The sequence below is a fragment of the Fukomys damarensis genome, unplaced genomic scaffold (assembly GCF_012274545.1).
Source record: "Fukomys damarensis isolate Sample0158 unplaced genomic scaffold, DMR_v1.0_HiC HiC_scaffold_37, whole genome shotgun sequence".
Taxonomy (NCBI): domain Eukaryota; kingdom Metazoa; phylum Chordata; class Mammalia; order Rodentia; family Bathyergidae; genus Fukomys; species Fukomys damarensis.
This window is the reverse complement of record NW_022900949.1, coordinates 16,107,447-16,126,682: the sequence shown is the minus strand read 5'-3', so window position 1 is coordinate 16,126,682 and position 19,236 is coordinate 16,107,447. Positions and strand designations below refer to the sequence as shown.

At 36.7% G+C, this 19,236-nt stretch overlaps 2 pseudogenes; one reads left to right on the top strand and one right to left on the bottom strand.

The window, feature by feature from the left end:
- Positions 1 to 782: 782 nt before the first annotated feature.
- LOC104855762 lies at positions 783 to 8,168 on the bottom strand (annotated as a pseudogene).
- Positions 8,169 to 13,935: 5,767 nt separating this feature from the next.
- Positions 13,936 to 19,236, top strand: part of LOC104855164 — a 20,522-nt pseudogene continuing 15,221 nt past the window's right edge.

Below are 19,236 nucleotides of genomic sequence, written 5' to 3'. Positions count from 1 at the left end.
TATATATATACATTTTTTTTTTTTTTTGGGTACCTGAGATAGAACTTGGGACCTTGCAATTTGCAAGGCAGATGGTAGAACCAGAGGTAAATCCCTGGCCCACCCTGTTCATATAAATCTTAGGGAGCAGGCATATGTATTAAACATTTTGATTCTTATGATCTCCCTTCCCCTCCTCACCTGCCACCCTCCCTCCAGCTTGTTCCCTTCTGTATTTCATCATCATTATTAATATTATCATGATTTCCTCCATGTTTGTGAAGTCTAAAAATTGCATTCTTTGAGGGTAGTTAGTATATGACATCAAATCTTTTTGTGTTCTTTTTGTGACTATATTTGGCCTCCTGATCCCTTTCCCAATTGCCAAAGAACTATCTCTCTGCTTCCTCATCTATGTCCTTTAACAGATGAAGAAAACATGGTAACCATACATCAAGACATCTGCAGGAAGATGGATACACCTTGAAACCATGTTGTGATTTAAGTCAGACAAAAAAGTTTATGTGCTTTTAAAATGTAGAGTTTTCTGAACACATATATAACAACTTTTTGTCAGAATGGGATGAAATAAACTCATGATAAAGTTAACTGTTTCCAAATTTATTCTCAATAAACAAGTTTACATTTCCAATTAATCAAGTGTAAGTTTGAGTAAAATACTGAATGCTTTCAGAAATAAATACATAAAAAGTTACACTTGCATAAATTGAAGAAAGGAGAATCTGTGGACATATCATGAAACTATTCATTTCATTTTGGCTACATTTAATTGTATTCATTAAACAAAAAAAAACAAAATCATGTATTGAAAGTGTACAGTGAAATTTTCTGCTGTTTATATTGTGAAATTAGCACATTCTTCATAGGTAGCATTTGCATCACCCAACACAATTATCTTTTGAGTATTTAGAGAAAATACTAAAAATAACTGTTAGCAAATTATAATGCTACGGAGCACTGCATCAATCACTGAGTTGATAAATGTCTAGGAAGCAAAGAAAATTATGAAGTATCCCCAAATATTTAAGTGTGAAGCTTTTTAATTAGTACATGCTTTAAGTACATGCTCACATATATCTTAGGGAGCAGGAATACGCATTTAACATTTTGATTATGATTATGACTTCCCTTCCCATCCTCACTCCACCCTCTCTACACCTCATCATTATCATTAATATTAAATATTTAGATGTTTGTCATGTATAGAGATTTCTCGGGGATACTGGGGATTGGATTCAGGACCTTGCACTTGCGAGGCAGGCGACAGCATGTGATGTATAAAGATTGCATTCATAGTGGGTATGACATCAAATCATTTTATGTACGCTTTTTCCTATCCTTGGCCTCCCAATTTCCTCCCTGCCAAAGAGCTATCTCTCTGTGTCCTCGTATACATCCACTAATGGATGAATGAAGAAATTATGGTATCTATATATAATGGAATATTTGACTATAAAGAAAGATAAATTCAACAACAATAATAGAACCATGTATTGGAAGTGTACAGTGCCATTTATTGCTGTTTATATTGTGAAATCACCATGTTCTTCCTTGGTAGTATTTGCATCACCTAACAATTATCCTTTGAGTATACGGAGCAAACACTAAAAACAAGTTTTAGCAAACTGTGATGCTCTGTGGCACTGCATTAATCACTGCAGTCACTATAGGATCTATGCCACTTTGTACTCTACAAGAGAAACATGGTGCTTTCTCTTTAACATCTCTCACCTACAAACACACAGCAACCATCACTAAACTCTCTGCTTTTTTAGAGTTGTTGATTTTAGATGCTAAAAACAAATATGATTAAGCTTTAATTTGTCTATGCCTGGCATATTTCATGTAATGACCTCTTGGTTAAACTACATCACACATGAAGGACTGCCTTTCTTTTAAAGCTCAATAAAATTTCAATGCATGAATAAACTTCACTTTACCCATACAACTAAGAGGATGATTTGCACGTGAAATGTCCCTTAAAGGATATGTACTCAGGACTTGATTGCAAAGTGCTTTGTTATTCTGAAAGTAACATTAGTATGCACTTTCCAATCTCAACAGTGCATTAATCTATAGATATATCGGAGGACTGTCTTTGAGCATGTGCTTTGGAACAGTCTATCTCATTCCTAATACACTTCTCTGTCAGCCAGCTTTTTTACATTTGGTTATTTAAACTAAATCTCATTTTGAGTTTGTGCATGTTTTACGATGTTATGAGAATCATAAAATGCTTTCACACATTATTTATACAGGCTTTCTCTTCAGTGGGCATTCTTTCATGATTTTCAAGTTAAGTGGAAAAATGGGTCTCCCAGATTTACTGCATGCATATGGCTTCTCTCTCGTGCGAATTTTCATGAACTTCAAAGCACCCAGAAAAATAAAACATTTTACACATTATTCACATATGTTCACATTCTCTGTTCTATGAATTCTTTCAAGTGTGTAATACCTGTATACTGAAAGATTTCATTATATTGCATACAAAGAAAGGGCTTCTTCTCTGCACTGTCCTTTCATGTCAGTGAAAGTCACTCTATATATTCAAAGTAAATTTCCTCCCTTAATGTTTTAATGTCTATGGTGATTACTAGAGTAACAGAATGGCTTTTCCATATTGCTTACATACATAGTTTCTACACCATGTGATTCCTTTCATGTCTTTGACAAGAAATGTGTGTACTGAAAGCGTTCCCACATTGGTTACAAACATATAGTTTTTCCCCAGTGTGAATCCTTTCATGTCTTTGACAAGAATGTCGGGTCGCAAAAGCTTTCCCACAGTGCTTGCACACATAGGGTTTTTCCCCAGTGTGGGTCCTTTCATGTCTTTGACAGTAACTCTTTGTGGTAAAAGCTTTCCCACATTGCTTGCATACATAGGGTTTCTCCCCAGTGTGGGTCCTTTTATGCATTTGGAAGTAACTGTGTGTGGTGAAAGCTTTCCCACATTGCTTGCATACATAGGGTTTCTCCCCAGTATGAGTCCTTTCATGTATTTTACATACACTAAGCCCACTGAAAGCTTTCCCACATTGCTTACATACATAGGGTTTCTCCCCATTGTGAGTCCTTTTATGTCTTTGACAATAATTCTGTGTGATGAAAGCTTTCCCACATTGGTTACATACATAGGGTTTCTCCCCAGTGTGGGTCCTTTCATGTATGTGACAATAACTTTGTGAGCTGAAAGCTTTTCCACACTGGTTACACACAAAGGGTTTCTCCCCAGTGTGGCTCCTTGCATGACTTTGGCAATGACTATGTGAGCTAAAAGCTTTCCCACAGTGGTTACATACATAGGGTTTCTCCCCAGTGTGAATCCTTTCATGTACTTTAAAATCACTGTGTGTCCTGAAAGACTTCCCACATTGCTCACACACATAGGGTTTCTCCCCAGTGTGGGTCCTTTCATGTATGTGACAATAACTTCGTGAGCTGAAAGCTTTTCCACATTGGTCACAAACATAGGGTTTCTCCCCAGTGTGAATCCTTTCATGTACTTTACAATCACTCCGTGTCCTGAAGGATTTCCCACATTGCTTACATACATAGGGTTTCTCCTCAGTGTGGGTCCTTGCATGACTTTGGCAATGATTATATGAGATGAAAGCTTTCCCACATTGCTTACACACATAGGGTTTCTCCCCAGTGTGGGTTCTTTCATGTATGTGACAATAACTTCGAGAGCTGAAAGCTTTTCCACATTGGTTACATACAAAGGGTTTCTGCCCAGTGTGGGTCCTTGCATGACTTTGGCAATGACTACATGTCCTGAAAGATTTCCCACATTGCTTACATACATAGGATTTCTCCCCACTATGAGTTTGTTCATGTGTTTGACAAGAACTCTGTGTGCTGAAAGCTTTTTCACATCGCTTATGCATATAATATTTTCCCCCAATGTGAGTTTTTTCATGACTAGCCAATGAAGTATTATTATTTAAGGATATCCAACTGTGTTTATATATATATGATTTTTTTCAACTGTGAGCTCTTTCATGTTTCTGAATATCATGTTGTGAATTCATTCCTTTTCCACATTGTATGCATACAGAGGTATTCACTCTAGTGTGATTGGTTTTCTGGATTTCATCATGGTCAGGTGTACTGAAACCTCTCACATCTTGCTTATAGACAAAGGATTTCTCTTCAGCATTACTTCCTTCAGTGCCATCAGTGCATGATTTTCCACGCTGCTTATATTCATAGGGCTTTTCTTCAGTACCTGTTTTTGCATCTTTCTGAAAAGACTGAAATTCAGTGGAGGTTTCCCCATATCTGTTACCGTTAGACAGCTTCTGTTCAGATCCACGGAGCTCATATAACTCGAGTTCAGTGTTACGTATGCTAAGCATGGTTAGTGGTGCATGACCAATCAGAGGCTTTCCACATGGAAGGCTTTCACCTGCTTTTATACCAAGCAGTTTCATGTGCACATTCGTATTGGGAATCATAAAAACCATTTCTCCATGTTCATACCATAGTTTATCTTGGCAGCATTTATCTCCCTCTGCAGCCCTGTCAAAGAAAAAACGCAACAAAACAGCAACTGAAAGTGTAGAAAAGGATCAAACTGTATAACAGATAATGTGCAATAGGAAGAAAAGGTCCAAAGGGGAAGGGAAGTGGGAAGGGTGTGGGGAAAAGAAGGGAAAGGAATAAATATGAGAAAAGGAAAAAAACAGAAACAAAGTCTCAGTAAACAGGGAGGTGTGGAGGGGGTGACGGGAAGTGGGGGGAATGGGAAAACAATAAGAACCAAGATACATCGGGTAAGAGTACGAATTCCCAATGACGAATGTCGTCGTATTGTAGACCTAACATGTACCTTCGGTAAGCTGAGTGGAGAAAAAGTCATTCAGAAGTGTCTTTATGTTAACGGTGTACCAGGAGGAGATCTCATTTGATGCCTCCTAAGCATGCTTGATCATGAATTTACTGTACACTCTGGATGGTGGCTCAGAAACAGCTTTTACCAAAGCAGTATTCATGTGGAAGTGTGGAAGTGACACGTTTACAATCCATACTTTCATTTTGAACAATTGGTACATATGCATAACATACATTGATGATTTTTCACACCCTCTTCTTCCATTATTCTACCCATCCTCCTTCCACTGAGTCTCTTGACCCTCCCCAAAATGTCTGCCTGTCTTTTCTACCATCTGTCCTTGTTTGCACTTAATTCATATTTCGCATTTCTCATATAAAATATAACACGATACTGACCCTTCTGTGTTTATCTTAACATAATATGCGTTCCAGATCCATCCATTTCTTGACAAATGACATCATTTCATTCTTTATGGCTAAATATCATTCCATGATATCTATCTATCTATATATATGTATAGATACATATCGCATTATTTTCAGTGCTGGGTAATGAACCCAGGATTTTAGCAGTGAGCTACATTCTCAGACTTACTATCTTTTCCTATAAGACTGAGTCTCATCAGTCACTAAGCTGCCCAACTGGGCGAGAATGTGCCTCAGCTTCCCAGTATGATCCATCCTGCCTGGGCTGCTCCATTTTTCCTTTCTAACTCATGTGCGAATGGGCATCTAGGCTGTTTCCAGTTTCACTTTTGCAAGCTTCATTGCTGCAAACATGGATATACATGAAACGACCATAATTTTGAGGGAATATACCCAGTAAAGTATAGCTGGATAAAATGGAATTTCTATTTGTACTTGAGGAACCAAGGAACACATTTCCACAGATGTCATACTATAATGAGATTCCCACCAACATGATAGGAAAGTGCCATCTAATGCTGCATTACAGAAGATAAACAGACTAAATACTTTTAAGGAATGCTTTTAAGAATTGCTTTGAAAACAACTACTACAAAAACAGTTGTATTCATTTGGATTTTGAATAGTTCCACAAGGTTACTAATGTTGCAAATACTGAATATGTATACTACATTTAAACACATACAGCACTACTTACATAATTTGTTTGATAAGAAAGCAGTCTTTTGGAAATATATGTATATGTAATAAGATATCTTGGACCTGGTTCTCAGCTAAACAGAAATTTTTTGATGTATACCTTCAATCAATTCCTATACACAATTTCATACAACAATTTTGCATCCTTAAGCAAGAAAAATAATTTGTTTATTATTATACAGAAGGTAATGTCACTTGCGGCGTAATGTCAATATTCCCTACATTGCAGACATTCAGATACCATAAATATTCAAGAGTCAGATTCTAGATACTAAACATGTGTGCACCTTTGGAGAAATATTGTGCAATTATTGAAATTTTAACATGGACTCATTTGATTTGTCTGTGTTTTGAGACAGTCTCACTACATAGTTCAAGATGGCCTCTAATCCCTGGCAATCCCCTGCCTCAGTAGCCCAAGTGGTGGGATTATAGGAACATGCCACCATGCCTGGCTTTCTGTATTTTTGTGAACATGGCCTTCTTTGTATAGTTTGCTTGGTTTTAAAATTTAGGACCTTTGAGGAATAATGTTGTAAGTGCAAATTACCTTAGATTTCTCCCATAATTTTGGTACTCATCTTCAGTATGCTGGTCTTCCCAGTTTCTTCCTAAGGTATAGAAAAAATGTAATGATGTTACTACATTAAATAAAAATTATTAGCTTCCAGTTAGATTCCTGTTCAAATGTAACCATGCCCAGAAGATTCATCAAAATATTTCTGTACTTAAGTAAACTGCACTGCTGAACAATAATCAATTCTCTCTAATTGCATAAATGAGAAATGGTATCTTCCTTACCTATAGCAGTCACATTCCTGAAGTTTTCCCACATCACATCTCTGTAGAGCTTCTTCTGGGATGAATCCAACAAAGCCCACTCCTGCATGGTGAAGTTCACAGCCACATCATCAAAGGTCACTTCCTTCTAAATTATCAGAAATATATTTTGAGGGAGAAAAGTGAGAATCACAACATGAAATACTTCAAATCTACTCAGAAAAAGTTGAAATGAGCCTGAGTCCCACAAATGGATACTTCATGCTTTGGTCATAAAACACTTATTCTTTTGATGCTAGGTGGGAATTACTGCTAAAGAAACAGCAGAACAGGAATACTGCTTCTCCTGCTGGTTAAGCCCAGTTTTATTCCTACACTGTCTCTAAAGCATGTTTCATGGAGAGGGCCTACTAGAGCAGATGTGGGGTGAAAAGAACTAACGGTAGATGAGTATCTAATAATTTGCTCTGACAGAGCACAGAAAATATATCTATTTTCAAGTTATTATTTAGGAAATATATCCCTGTTCCCCCTGAATGTATTTAGACAGCACTGTAAAATGTCAAGCTTAATAAACAAACTCTAATTAAATACAAAGTAAAATTCATAAATTGTAATTTAAGCTACTAATGAAAAGTATTACAGTACTCATTGGAGAATGCCTAACAATGAAATTAGTGTAAGGAATACGTTATCCTATAGCACTGACATAAAATGCTTACAGTCACAGAGATATAAAAGTTTCTCAGATGCAATAGAAAGGGAAATGTGGGGATGGGCCAACCAATTGAACGCCATGGCCCTGGCCACAGGCTGGGAATACGCACCCAGCCCAGGGAGGACATGGGACTGCGTATCCCTCCCAGCCACACAGTGTGCCCCTGTGCCCAGCCTAGGGAGAGCCCCAGGGCAGACCAGTCAGTCTGAAATTCAGGACATATGGTAATTTATGGAGAAGAAACCACAAAAAAGGGAGGAAAAGACCATCTAGCAGCTACCAAGCAACACTAAGAAGACCAAATTAAGGCTAGTTGGAGTACAAAAAAAATCAAAAGATAGCATAGGTTACAGTTATTAATAGGTTTACAGATGTCATAGTACAAAAATTTCCAAAGATGAGAAAAGAGTTAAAAGTAGAAGTAAGCAAGGCTTAGAGAACATCAAAAAACTATGATGGAAAAAAGATGCGTATCCTTGTTTTACTGCCAGATAACTAAAGCCACAACAAAAATTTAAAGCAGAAAAAAACAAAAAATCATCAATAAAGGTAAACCAGGTAGAATTTCAACAGATTTCTTTACGCAAACCTTAAATGTCAGAAGAGCTGGAGTGATGTCTTTCAAGTCCTAAGAGTGAATAACTTGCTATCTAGTTTAACTTACCCAGTAAAGCTGTCTTTCAAAATACATGAATAAGGACATTTCATGAAAACAACCAACTCAAGAAACATATAACTGCTAAAAAGCAGCACTTCAGAAAATACTCAAGAATATCCTAAACAGAAACACTGAAGCCAATAAAAATATTCCTCCTTTAACAACCTGCCTGTTGTAATGTCTGGACTTTCAACCTAGGCAATTTGCTTCTGACTTACAACCCACCACTCAGACTTATGACCTATCTTCCTCTTTGTACAGTTGTGCCCATAATGATGGAGCTTGTGTCATTCTTTGTACACTACACCTTATTTATACAGTCCTAATTTTTGCTGACTGTACTGAGAACACAGTACTGTAATTTTATGTTGTGTTATAGATTACAGTACTGCACTTAAGGGTGACACAAACAAGGGCCGGGGATTTAGCTCAGTGGAACTGTGCCTGCCTTGCAAGTGTCCTCAGTTTGACCTCCAGTATGGGGGTGGGGGTGGGGGTGGAGTGGCACAAATAAAAGCAAAGTCACTAGGTTGGAGTTTCCTTTGAACCTCTTTTTACTGCATATGCTATGTGTCTTTCCATCCTTCAAAGTGTTCAGTGCAGAGGTGGATAGAGCAGTGGCTCCATTAATGCCAATTTCACTGTCAAGGATATTTGTCATTTCCAGTGAGTTTTACAGAGCCAAGCAGGTTCATGATTCTGTGCTATCTTGTTGGTAGTAACTTAACTTCATTGATCCCTTGCTATGTCCTGCAGAAGCTCCCGTATTAATGAACCAAAATTCCATTTTAAGTTACAGCTTCTAGCAATATCAACCATGTGATCAATGTAACCCTGAATTCCTAGAAATGGCTAAGATGATAGGAAAGGACATGTGAGGAAATACAGGATCAGGAGATTTGCTAAAGATCATATCTGGATTGGATCTGTTCTGTAATCATGATTATTGATGAACAGATCGTCTCTTACTGCTATATCACAAGATATCCTGGCTGCCTGAAAAATTTGAATCCCTGCTTTTTCTCATATGTACAACAAGATCAATATTACTTCAACCTAGATGTGATGATTTGTTGTTTGTTGCTGTATTGTATTTTATTTTGGTACCAGGGATTGAACTCGGATCCTTGCGCTTGCAAGGCAGGCCACCGAACCGCTGAGTTAAATCCCCGGCCCTGCTGTATTGTATTTTAAAGGTCATTGGAGAGTATGTGTTCTTAAATCATTTCATCTAAGTAATTTGAAAATATGGTGTGTAACATCACTCATTTAACAAGTTATCAGTGTAAAGACTGTTTAGCCTTACAACTGAGACTCACACTTAAGACTTAAAATTAACTGCTTAGACTTACTGTTTTCTTTTTGTACAGATCTGTACATCTTGTTGGTGGAGCCTCAATGTCTTTATTTTGTACAATTCACCTTTTATGAAGCACTGTAATTTTTGCTGACTGTAATGAACAGTAGTTTCATGTTCTGTTATTCATTACAGTATAGCATGCAAGAGGTATACAAATAAAAGCAAATTCACCTTGGAGTGTCCTCTGACCATTTCTCTGTTCTGAATATTGTAATGTACATACTCAACACAATTCCTCATTCAATGACCAATTTATTTAATGAACTACTCACAGGACTAGAACTTGGTCATTAAATGATTAGTTCCTGTATAGCTAACAAGCCCAATGAAATGAAAACAAGTAAAGTCAATTGGTAACATAAAAATAAATGATAATAAAACAAAAAACAAAGAAGTCATTAATACAAAAAGAATGCAATGGTGCTGATAGTTATAAAGAACTCACTTGTCAAAAATAGGCTTTTGAAAGGAAAGTTTATTCCAGTAAAAAAGAGACTAAAATCAGGATATTATAGCAGCTAGATGGGAAAAGCCAAGTTTATCACATCCATGTGTGGATAGGCTGACAATGGGAGAGACAGCTAGTGGCAGCTGGCCAGGAGTGAGTTCATCCATTAGTGGATGTGCTAACACTAAGAGAGAGATACTAGCAACTACCTGGAAATGAATTAGGTATCAAAGGGGCTAAGGGATCTGGCTGACATATTTGTGAAGTAGATGCCCAAGGATGGTCTGCTCAGGTATGAAGATAATTAATCGTATACTCTGTTTTGAGCCCAATTGCCCTATTTATGGAGAAGCTGCTATTGTGTGCTAAAAGCAGACTGTTTGTCTCATGTTTGTGAAGGACTCACTTAAGTCAGGCCTGATAGTAATCGATCCAGACATCACAGCAAAATTTCTCAATATTAATGCCTTTAGCTTTCCAATTAACAGACACAGATGGACAGATTGCAACAAAAAACATTGAATCCAGTAGTATGTTACCTTCAAAAACTCAATTAGGGGCTGGGGATTTAGCTCAGTGTTGCCCCACACAGCTTCATAAAACAAAAACTATTGAAATTAGAAGATCAAATAAACAATAACACAATTTTAATGCCCACTTTTGCAAAGAGGTAGAACTAAAAAAAATTTCAGAGCTGAACCACCCTTGAACATATGAATTTAATAGATATACACAGAGTATTCCATCCCTCTAAAACAGAGTATATATTCTTTTCAGCAGCACATGGTACTTTTCCCAAAATAGATCACATACTTGTCCACAAAGCCTGCCTAAGTAAATATAAAAGAAGTGAAATTACCCCATGCATACTATCAGACCACTGTGGAAAGAAAATGGAAATCAACAACAGAAGAAATTTTGGAGAAGGTAAAGCTCCAGCAAAATTAGCGATCCTCCTAAACAACCCCCTGGCTCAGAGAAGAAATTTAAAAAATCAATTTTTTAAATTTTTGAAAGGTAATGCCAATGATGGTACAACTCATCAAAAACTCTGGGACATTAAAAGTAATTCTAAAAGGAAAATTCACTGTCATCTATGCTCATATTAGGAAAACAGAACAAGACAAGCTTATAAGAAATATTAAGATACTTTACAAAAAAACCAGCCCCAAACCAAAATTAAGGAATGAAATTATAAAAATGAGAGTAGATATCAATAAAATTGATGCTAAAAAATAATTTAAAACAATCAATGGATTGAAGTTGGTACTTTAAAAAATTAAATAAAATAGATAAGCCCTTCCCCATGCTTACTAAGAGAATCCAGCAGTGCAATTGGAAATAAAGAAGGTGAGCTGGCTGAGGGGCCTGTAATCCCACTCTATAGAAGCTAAGCAGGAGGATCATCTCGAGTTTGAGGCCAGTCTGTATTACATAGCAAAACCCTGTCTCAAAACAAAACAAAACAAAATAACCAAAAAAAGAAATAAAAAAGGTGAAATTGCAACAGATATTGGAAATCCAAAAGAGGTTAGTAACTACCTCAAAAAATTATATTCTAACAAATTAGCAAATTTTGAAGAAACAGATTCCTAGATAATCTATAAAAAGTAAGCAATCTACTAAAGTAACCCAAAAAGACATAAAAATGCTTAACAACCCAATAGCAAGCAAATAAACTGATACAGTAATAAAGAATATACCAATTTAAAAAGCGCAGGACCTGACAGGTTCACTGCTGAATTCTACAAAACATTTAAGGATATTATATTACCAACAATCCTCAAGCTCTTCAAAGAAATTGAAAGGAGTGGAGTGTTCTCAAACACTATCATCTCGATCCCCAAATAAGATAAAGATCACCTAAAAATAAAACTATAGGCCAGTCTCCTTAGGAAACACAGATTCAAAAATCCTTAACAGGATAATATCAAGAGAATGCAGCACATGATTTAAAAGATTATATATCCTAATCAAGTAGGTTTCATTCTAAAGATGCAAAGATGGTCCAATATAGTAAGTCACTAAATGTAAAATATCACATAAATAGAAGCAAGGTTAAAAAATATGATCATATCACGAGAATCAAGACTTGTCATGCAGAGGTACAAGATCCCAACAATGAATGTAACTGTACTGTATCCCTAAAATGTACCAATAAACTCAATTAAAGCTGAAAAAAAATATGATCATATCAATGGATTGATATCAACATTAATGCAGAAGAAAAGTATTTTGACAAAATACAATACCCTTCCATTATAAAAACCCTGAAGAAAACAAGTATACACAGACCTTGCCTGAATATGAGAAATGCTATTTGTGACAAAGCAATAGCCAGCATCATACTAAATGGGGAAAAGTACAAGCATTCCACCTAAAATCAGGAAGACAAAAATGACCACTATCTCTTCTTTTCAATGTAATACTTGAAATATTAGCCAGAGCCATCAGGCATAAAAGGAAATAAAAATGATACAAATACAAAATAAAATACAAATAGGAAAAGCAGAACTTAAATTATCATCATTTGAAAATGACATGATACGCTACACAGAAGACCCAAAGAACTCCACCCAAAAACTCTTAGAATAACAAACTTCAGCAATGTAGCAGGGTACAAGATCAACACACAAACTCATTAGCATTTGTGTACACAAACAATAAACAGAATGAAAAGGAAATTATGAAAATAATACCATTCACAGTAGATTACAGAATATTGAAACACCTAGGAATTAACCAAGGAAGTGACAGACCTCTATATAGAACATTACAATACTCTAAAGGAGATAGAGGAGGACATCAGAAAATAGAAAGATGTCTCCTGCTCCTTGACAGGCAAAATTAATATTGTCAAAATGGCCATATTTCCAAAACTTTTATACAGAATATTCAGAGAACATAAAAAACTTAAACCACCTAAAATTAATGATCCAGTCAAAAAATGGGCAAGAGGAAAGGACAATTCACAGAGGAAGAAATATGAATGGTCAACAAATATATGAAAATCTGCTCAACATTTCTGACCATAAGAAAAATGCAAAATTAAAAAAATGCTAGGATTTCAATTTACTCCAGAAAAAATGTCAATCATTAAGAAATCAAACAATAAGAAATGTTGGTGAGGCTGTGGTGAAAAAGGAATCATTCTTCATTTTTTATGCAAAAATAAAGTAGTATAACTGCTTCAGGAGTCAGTATGGAGATTTCTCAATGAACTGAAATTAGAAATTCCATATGACCCAGCCTCTCTCCCTTGTAGGTATCTTCCACAAATAGCTTAAGATATCATACTACAATGATGCGTGCATGCCAATGTATACAGCACCACAACTTATAATAGCTAAATCCTGGAAACCCTATATTTCCATCAACAAGCTAATGGATAAAGAGAATGTGGTATCTAATATATAATGCCGTACTATTCTGCTGTGACAAATTTGAGGCATTTGCAGGAAAATAACGGCACCTAGAAAATATAATGTTGAGTGAAATAAACCAGACTCACAAGCATAAATACCATATGATATAACTCATTTAAGTGAGGCAAAGTACAAATAGAATAATAAAGGATGGATAGGAGGAGACTAAAAGATGTATCCCTTAAAACAGAAAAGTGGTTCAAGGGAGGAAGTTTGAGAGGTGAGGAGGACGGAAAGGGGCAATAAGCAGAATAAAGGTATGTCATGTATGAGAATCTATTCACCTCAATTAATGCGAACATTATATGCCATAACAAGAGCTAAGATTAATAATATCAGTAAGAATGAAAATTGGCATAAGGAAACTAGAGAAGGGAGGAAGTAGAAAGAAGGGAAGGGGATTAAAGAAAAAAGAAACAATGTCAATTATACCATTTGGATCTTAATTACACTTTTAGTTTTTCACACCAGCCTCTACCCCTCCAGTGCGTGTCATCACAGCACTTTGTGGCTCTCTGCTCTAGCAGAACCTGAAAGGTAGTAGAAGGGAATATGAGAAGAGCAATACTACCCGGCATGATGGAGCAGGCCCGTAATCCCAGCACATGGGAGGCTGAGGCAGGAGAAATGCCACAAGCTCAAAGCCAGCGAGGGTTACACAGTGAGGTTAAGGCCAGTCTGGCCTCCATAGTGAGATCCTGTCTCAAGAAACAGAACAAAAGAAAACATATATGTGTACATATTTTTTTATGAAAAGATCAATACAGAATAACAAGAGGTAACAGAAAAACACTATGAGAAAATGAGAAAAAAATGTAAGGATGTATCAGCCCCCGAATGCTGGTCTTACAGATATATACCACTGCACCTCTGTAAAACAGGATATTATAAAGACATTAAAAGTATAATAATTTTCTTTGAATGAATTTTAGATGGTCGAGAAATTCTGAGAAATGTATAAAGTCCCAAATTTGGCAACAGAAGAGGCAGGTAGTGGAGAATGAAATAAGTTGACAAGAAAGCAAAGTGACACTAAAAAAAAAGCTAGAGGGCTAGGGATTTAGCTCAGTGGTGTCGCTGCCTGCCTCCTTGCAAGGGCAAAGACCCGATCGATCCCCAGTACCAAAAAAAAAAAAGGAGAAAGAAGAGTGGGGCATGGTGGTGCACGCCTGTAATTCCAGCAATCGGGAGGCTGAAGCAGGAGGATCACTATGAGTTCAAGGCCAGTCTGGGCTATATAATGAGTCCAAGGCCAGACTGGATTATATAGTGAAAACATGTGTCAAAAAATTTTTTTAAAAAAGAAACCATTACACATGTGCATGAAGATTTTCAAATCCAGGATAGAACTTTACCTAGTAAATATAAGGGTGTATTAGAAAATAGTTTCTAATCTTTGCATGTAGCTAAGTGGTAGCATGGGCCCCTAGCCTGCATGATGCAGGTTCATTCAAAGTACCACACACAGGAAAAAAGCGACTATATGATAATGAAATTGTGTCTGTTCACCTCATCAAAGGATGGCTCAGCATAAGCTATGGTGAAACTCACCACAAAACAACAATAAAGAGGGCTAGGGATGTAGCTCAGCAGTGCAGTGCCTGCCTGGCAAGTGTGAGGTTCTGAGTTCAATTGCCGGTACCAAAAGAGAAAAGTGAAATTAAAAAGACAAAACAAACAAACAAAAGGCCCCTTAAAAATTAACAAAGAACTGATAAGATTATTTGAGTCTTGATATAAATATTTCCTAAAATTCAATTTTTGTTATTTTGTAAAAGCTTTTAAGAAAAGCACCACAATGTGATCAATAACTTGATAAAGCACAGGTACCATAAAACTAGCAAATGTTACAATGAATGGAGATGCAGGACATCAATTATTTCACAATCAGAAATAAGTCAAAATGGGAAGAAAGGAGCTAAAGGTGTAGGGATGGTGAGATGGGTAGGGGAAGGGTAATAAGGGAAAAGAAAAAAAATGTGAGAGAATGAAAAGATGGAAATAAAGTGTTTGTAGATGGGGAGGGGAGGAGGGGGTGAAGGGAGGGCAGGGGTAAGGGGAAAAAATGAGAATCAAGACCTGTCATGTAGAGGTACAAGATCCCAACAATGAATGTAACTGTACTGCATCCCTAAAATGTACCAATAAACTCAATTAAAGCTGAAAAAAAAAAAAAAGAAATAAGTCAAAGATATTCACTGTCCCCAGGGTTCTGTAACATGAAACAAAAATTAATGTGTTGTCACAGGACATACAGGCAAGACAGAGAAAAAGCAACAAAAGGATTGAAATTAAAAAAATAAAATCTCTATGCATGAATGATGAAAGAATCAAGATGTAAAATTTGAGTTCTGCCATGTGCCTAGCAAGCGCAAGGACCCCAGTTCAATCCCCACTACCAAAATAAATAAATAAATAAATAAATAAATAAATAAATAAATAAAATTTCAGAACACTGCTGGAGAAAGTCATAGTGAATCTCCTAGTTTCAACACTCATTAAAACTATCCCAATACAATGAAGCTACCTGATACACAATCAGAAAACAAATTTTAAGTAAATATGGCTCTCAAACACTTTGATCTCAAAGCAATACACACAAAAACTACAGAGAATTCTACAAGGTCACTGTGTAAAAACCGCTGTTTAGCTGATTATCAGTGAAAACAGGAAAAAATGCTTTGTTATTAACAGAATCAAAAGTGCAGGAATGTTCCTATACCATGTGGCTATAATGAACATTTTAAGGAAAGAGCTACATTGTCAAAAATACATTTAAGTGGAAGGTTGAACTTGTTTACAGTTTTTTGCAAATCCTTCTGAAATCTGCCTTGAAAGGATCAACTAGATCCTCCCAACCAGCGGCTCACTCAGTCTCTGCCAATGTATTGTTTTGTTCATGAAAATGCCTCTTCAGTAGGACCATGCCTGCTCCCACAAACACAAGGTCCTGAGTTTGATCCCTGGTACCAAAGGAAAAAAAAAAAGCCTCTTCCCTGATCACTGTAAAGCAAAGACATTACTGACACCTAGAAATAATCTCACACTCCATTTTAAAATTTATTTAAAAATTGTGGTATGCTAGATCAACAAATTCTTTAAAAATCTACATCTTCAAAGAGAAAAATCATACAAATAAAATTGGGAAAGATGAATATCAAAAGTATAATATAAAGACTCAGATTTGATGTAATATGTTAGAAATTCTTTAAATAATATACTTAATACAACCATATTTATAATACCAGTAAACAAGTCTAAATTTACCAAACATCTATTAAAATTCCTTTTGAAAAACAAAGGACAGTGTTATATTTATCAAAACTCCAATAAAAAGGTGAAGGTGAGGAATTTAGCTCAGTGGCACTGCGCCTGCCTCATAAGCACAAAGTCCTGAGTTTAACCTCTAGAAACCAAAAAAAAAAAAAAAAAAAAAAAAAAAAAAAAAGTAAAGGAGAGAAAGATATCCTTTCCCACTATTTAGAACATACTATATACTGTTATAGTCACTTAAACCTGAAACTCCATCAACATGTAGGTACACTAAATTTATAAGTACCAAGAAATACATTAGCTTTAAACAAACTGAGATTTCATATAAATCCAGTGTAAAATGATTCCATCACTCCTTTATGGTGGGAAATTGCTCATTGTATATGCAAAGTAAATCTGATTTTTGCATCATGAACATTCAAATGTGCATTCTAGGTAGATTTAAAAAATATATACAACATATGAAAGTAAAGTATGAGGAAAGAAAGCACTGTATTAGAAAAATTAAGGCCAGGCATGGCAGTGCATACCTGTAACTCAACACTTGGGAGGCTGAGGCAAGTGGACTCTGTCTCAAAAAAACAAAATCTAGGAATGAAAAAAACTTCAGAAAAATAACTATAAAGCCACAGATATTAAAGTTATTTTGAAGATACAAAATTTAGGATTTCTGTTCAGGGAAAAAAAATACTTTATAAAATTAACATGCAGATGGGAAAATAATGAGAAGGAATGTTGATTCTCCACAAGTGACAAAGAAATACCTAGAACAAAAAATATTTTATAAAAAATAATTTCTCATCACAAATATGAGAATAAGAAATAAGCAGATATTTTGTAGAAGGGCTTACATAGGAAATGAAAAAATACATAAAATGGATGCATAAAAGACAGAAAAATGTGAAAAGACACAATTAAATTTCTGTATAAACCCATGAAACTCACCACATTAGAAAAAGCCTACTGGTGTTAGTTGGCTATGAGAAACAGGAATTACTGCCTCCTGGCTGTGGCAGTGTGGATGGTGCACGTTAAAGTCTAAGTGGATACACACCCTGCATGAACAGGTGCCTGGGCCCTGGGCATCTGCGGTGTTTTCTCAAATCTGCTTCTAGGGCAGGGCATGAATGGCCTTGTGACGTTTACACCGTCACAGAGCCAGACAGGCCTGCTTTCCCGTAACTGTGGAGAGCCAATGAAGACGCTCGGGAGACAAACAGTGGAGACGCTGTCAGGAGCTACCTATACAGCAATTCAAATAAATCTGGAAATTAATACTGACCGACTCAAGTAAAAGGAGGATGAACTCTAACATACTCATTTGGGCACGCTGAACATATATGGACATGAGATTGATGTGTAGCTTGTGGCAAAGCACATGCACAATACTGGTCATTCTGTAGGTCTATAGCCAGCATAAGAAATGTACATGAAGCCATATGGTGTACAGTCCAGATGTGATGAGCAGGGGCACAAGTGCAGAAAGAAGACACACCTGCAACAGGCTTGTCAGCAGAGCACTAGTGATATTCGGGTCTAATACTTCATTCTTTTCAGGGCTGTCCTGACACTGATCAACATCCTTGACCTCTACCCATGCTCTAAATCTTGCTCGTGCTCTACATAAAGATTATAACAACAACAAAAAAAGTTGACATATGCTCACGTGTTTCCTGATGTGCACAATCACCAGTACCTGAAAACCACCAACTTAGCATGTGCAATATGGGCGTATAATCTCCTAAACGACAAGGTACCCAGAATGGGCAAACAAAGACCACAAGAGCTGTGAAAATTCTCTGCACCCCAAACCCAAGCAGAATGAACGGCACTACCCAAAGTACCCTGTCCTTGCACACTCTCTCCTTGTCCCTACCACCTGCACTACTTTCCAGATGTGAAAGCCAGAACAGGCTCCACTGCTTGATGGTCTGTGATGACACCCACTACTGGGAGATAGAGAGGACAGACTAAAAGGGGCCTTGGACTGAATCTCCGTGCTTTATCTCAACCATGCCTTTCTCCATAAACCATTTCCGTGATCTCCAGGATGCCAACACAGATGTCTTGTTCTCAAGAGATTGGGGAAGCCAGGAGACACTTGCAAGGATTTCAGGGACTTCAGTCACTTGTTGCTTATGGAACACACCACAAAAGCTTATGATCAAAAGCTTTGCCTGGAGAGATACAAATCCCTAAAAACGGTAAAGAGTCCTGGAAGCAACAGTGCTAGACAGACCTGCCTTCAGCCTACTAAGGTGATGAAAGAGGAAGTGGGATTACAGGACTGAACAACCCAGTACACAAAGGCAGATGTTAAACTAAGGTTAAAGCAGCTAGGGAGGTTCCCAGAATCACAGTAACTTAGAACTAGGATTGGAAGTGTTTTCTCTTTAGCCTTGCACATTCTTGGTGTCTTGTGTTCAAACTGCTCAGTCCGGTGTCTTCACAGAAAAGTTCGATCCTATCCCCTTGTCATGGTAATAGAAGTCAGAGTATGACCAGAGAGGCAGACATCTTTATTGATACCAAAATAAAATGTAAAAAGGGTCAAAGCAAAGAAACACACCCATATACAAACCAAAAAAATGGCCAGAGTAGTTTTCC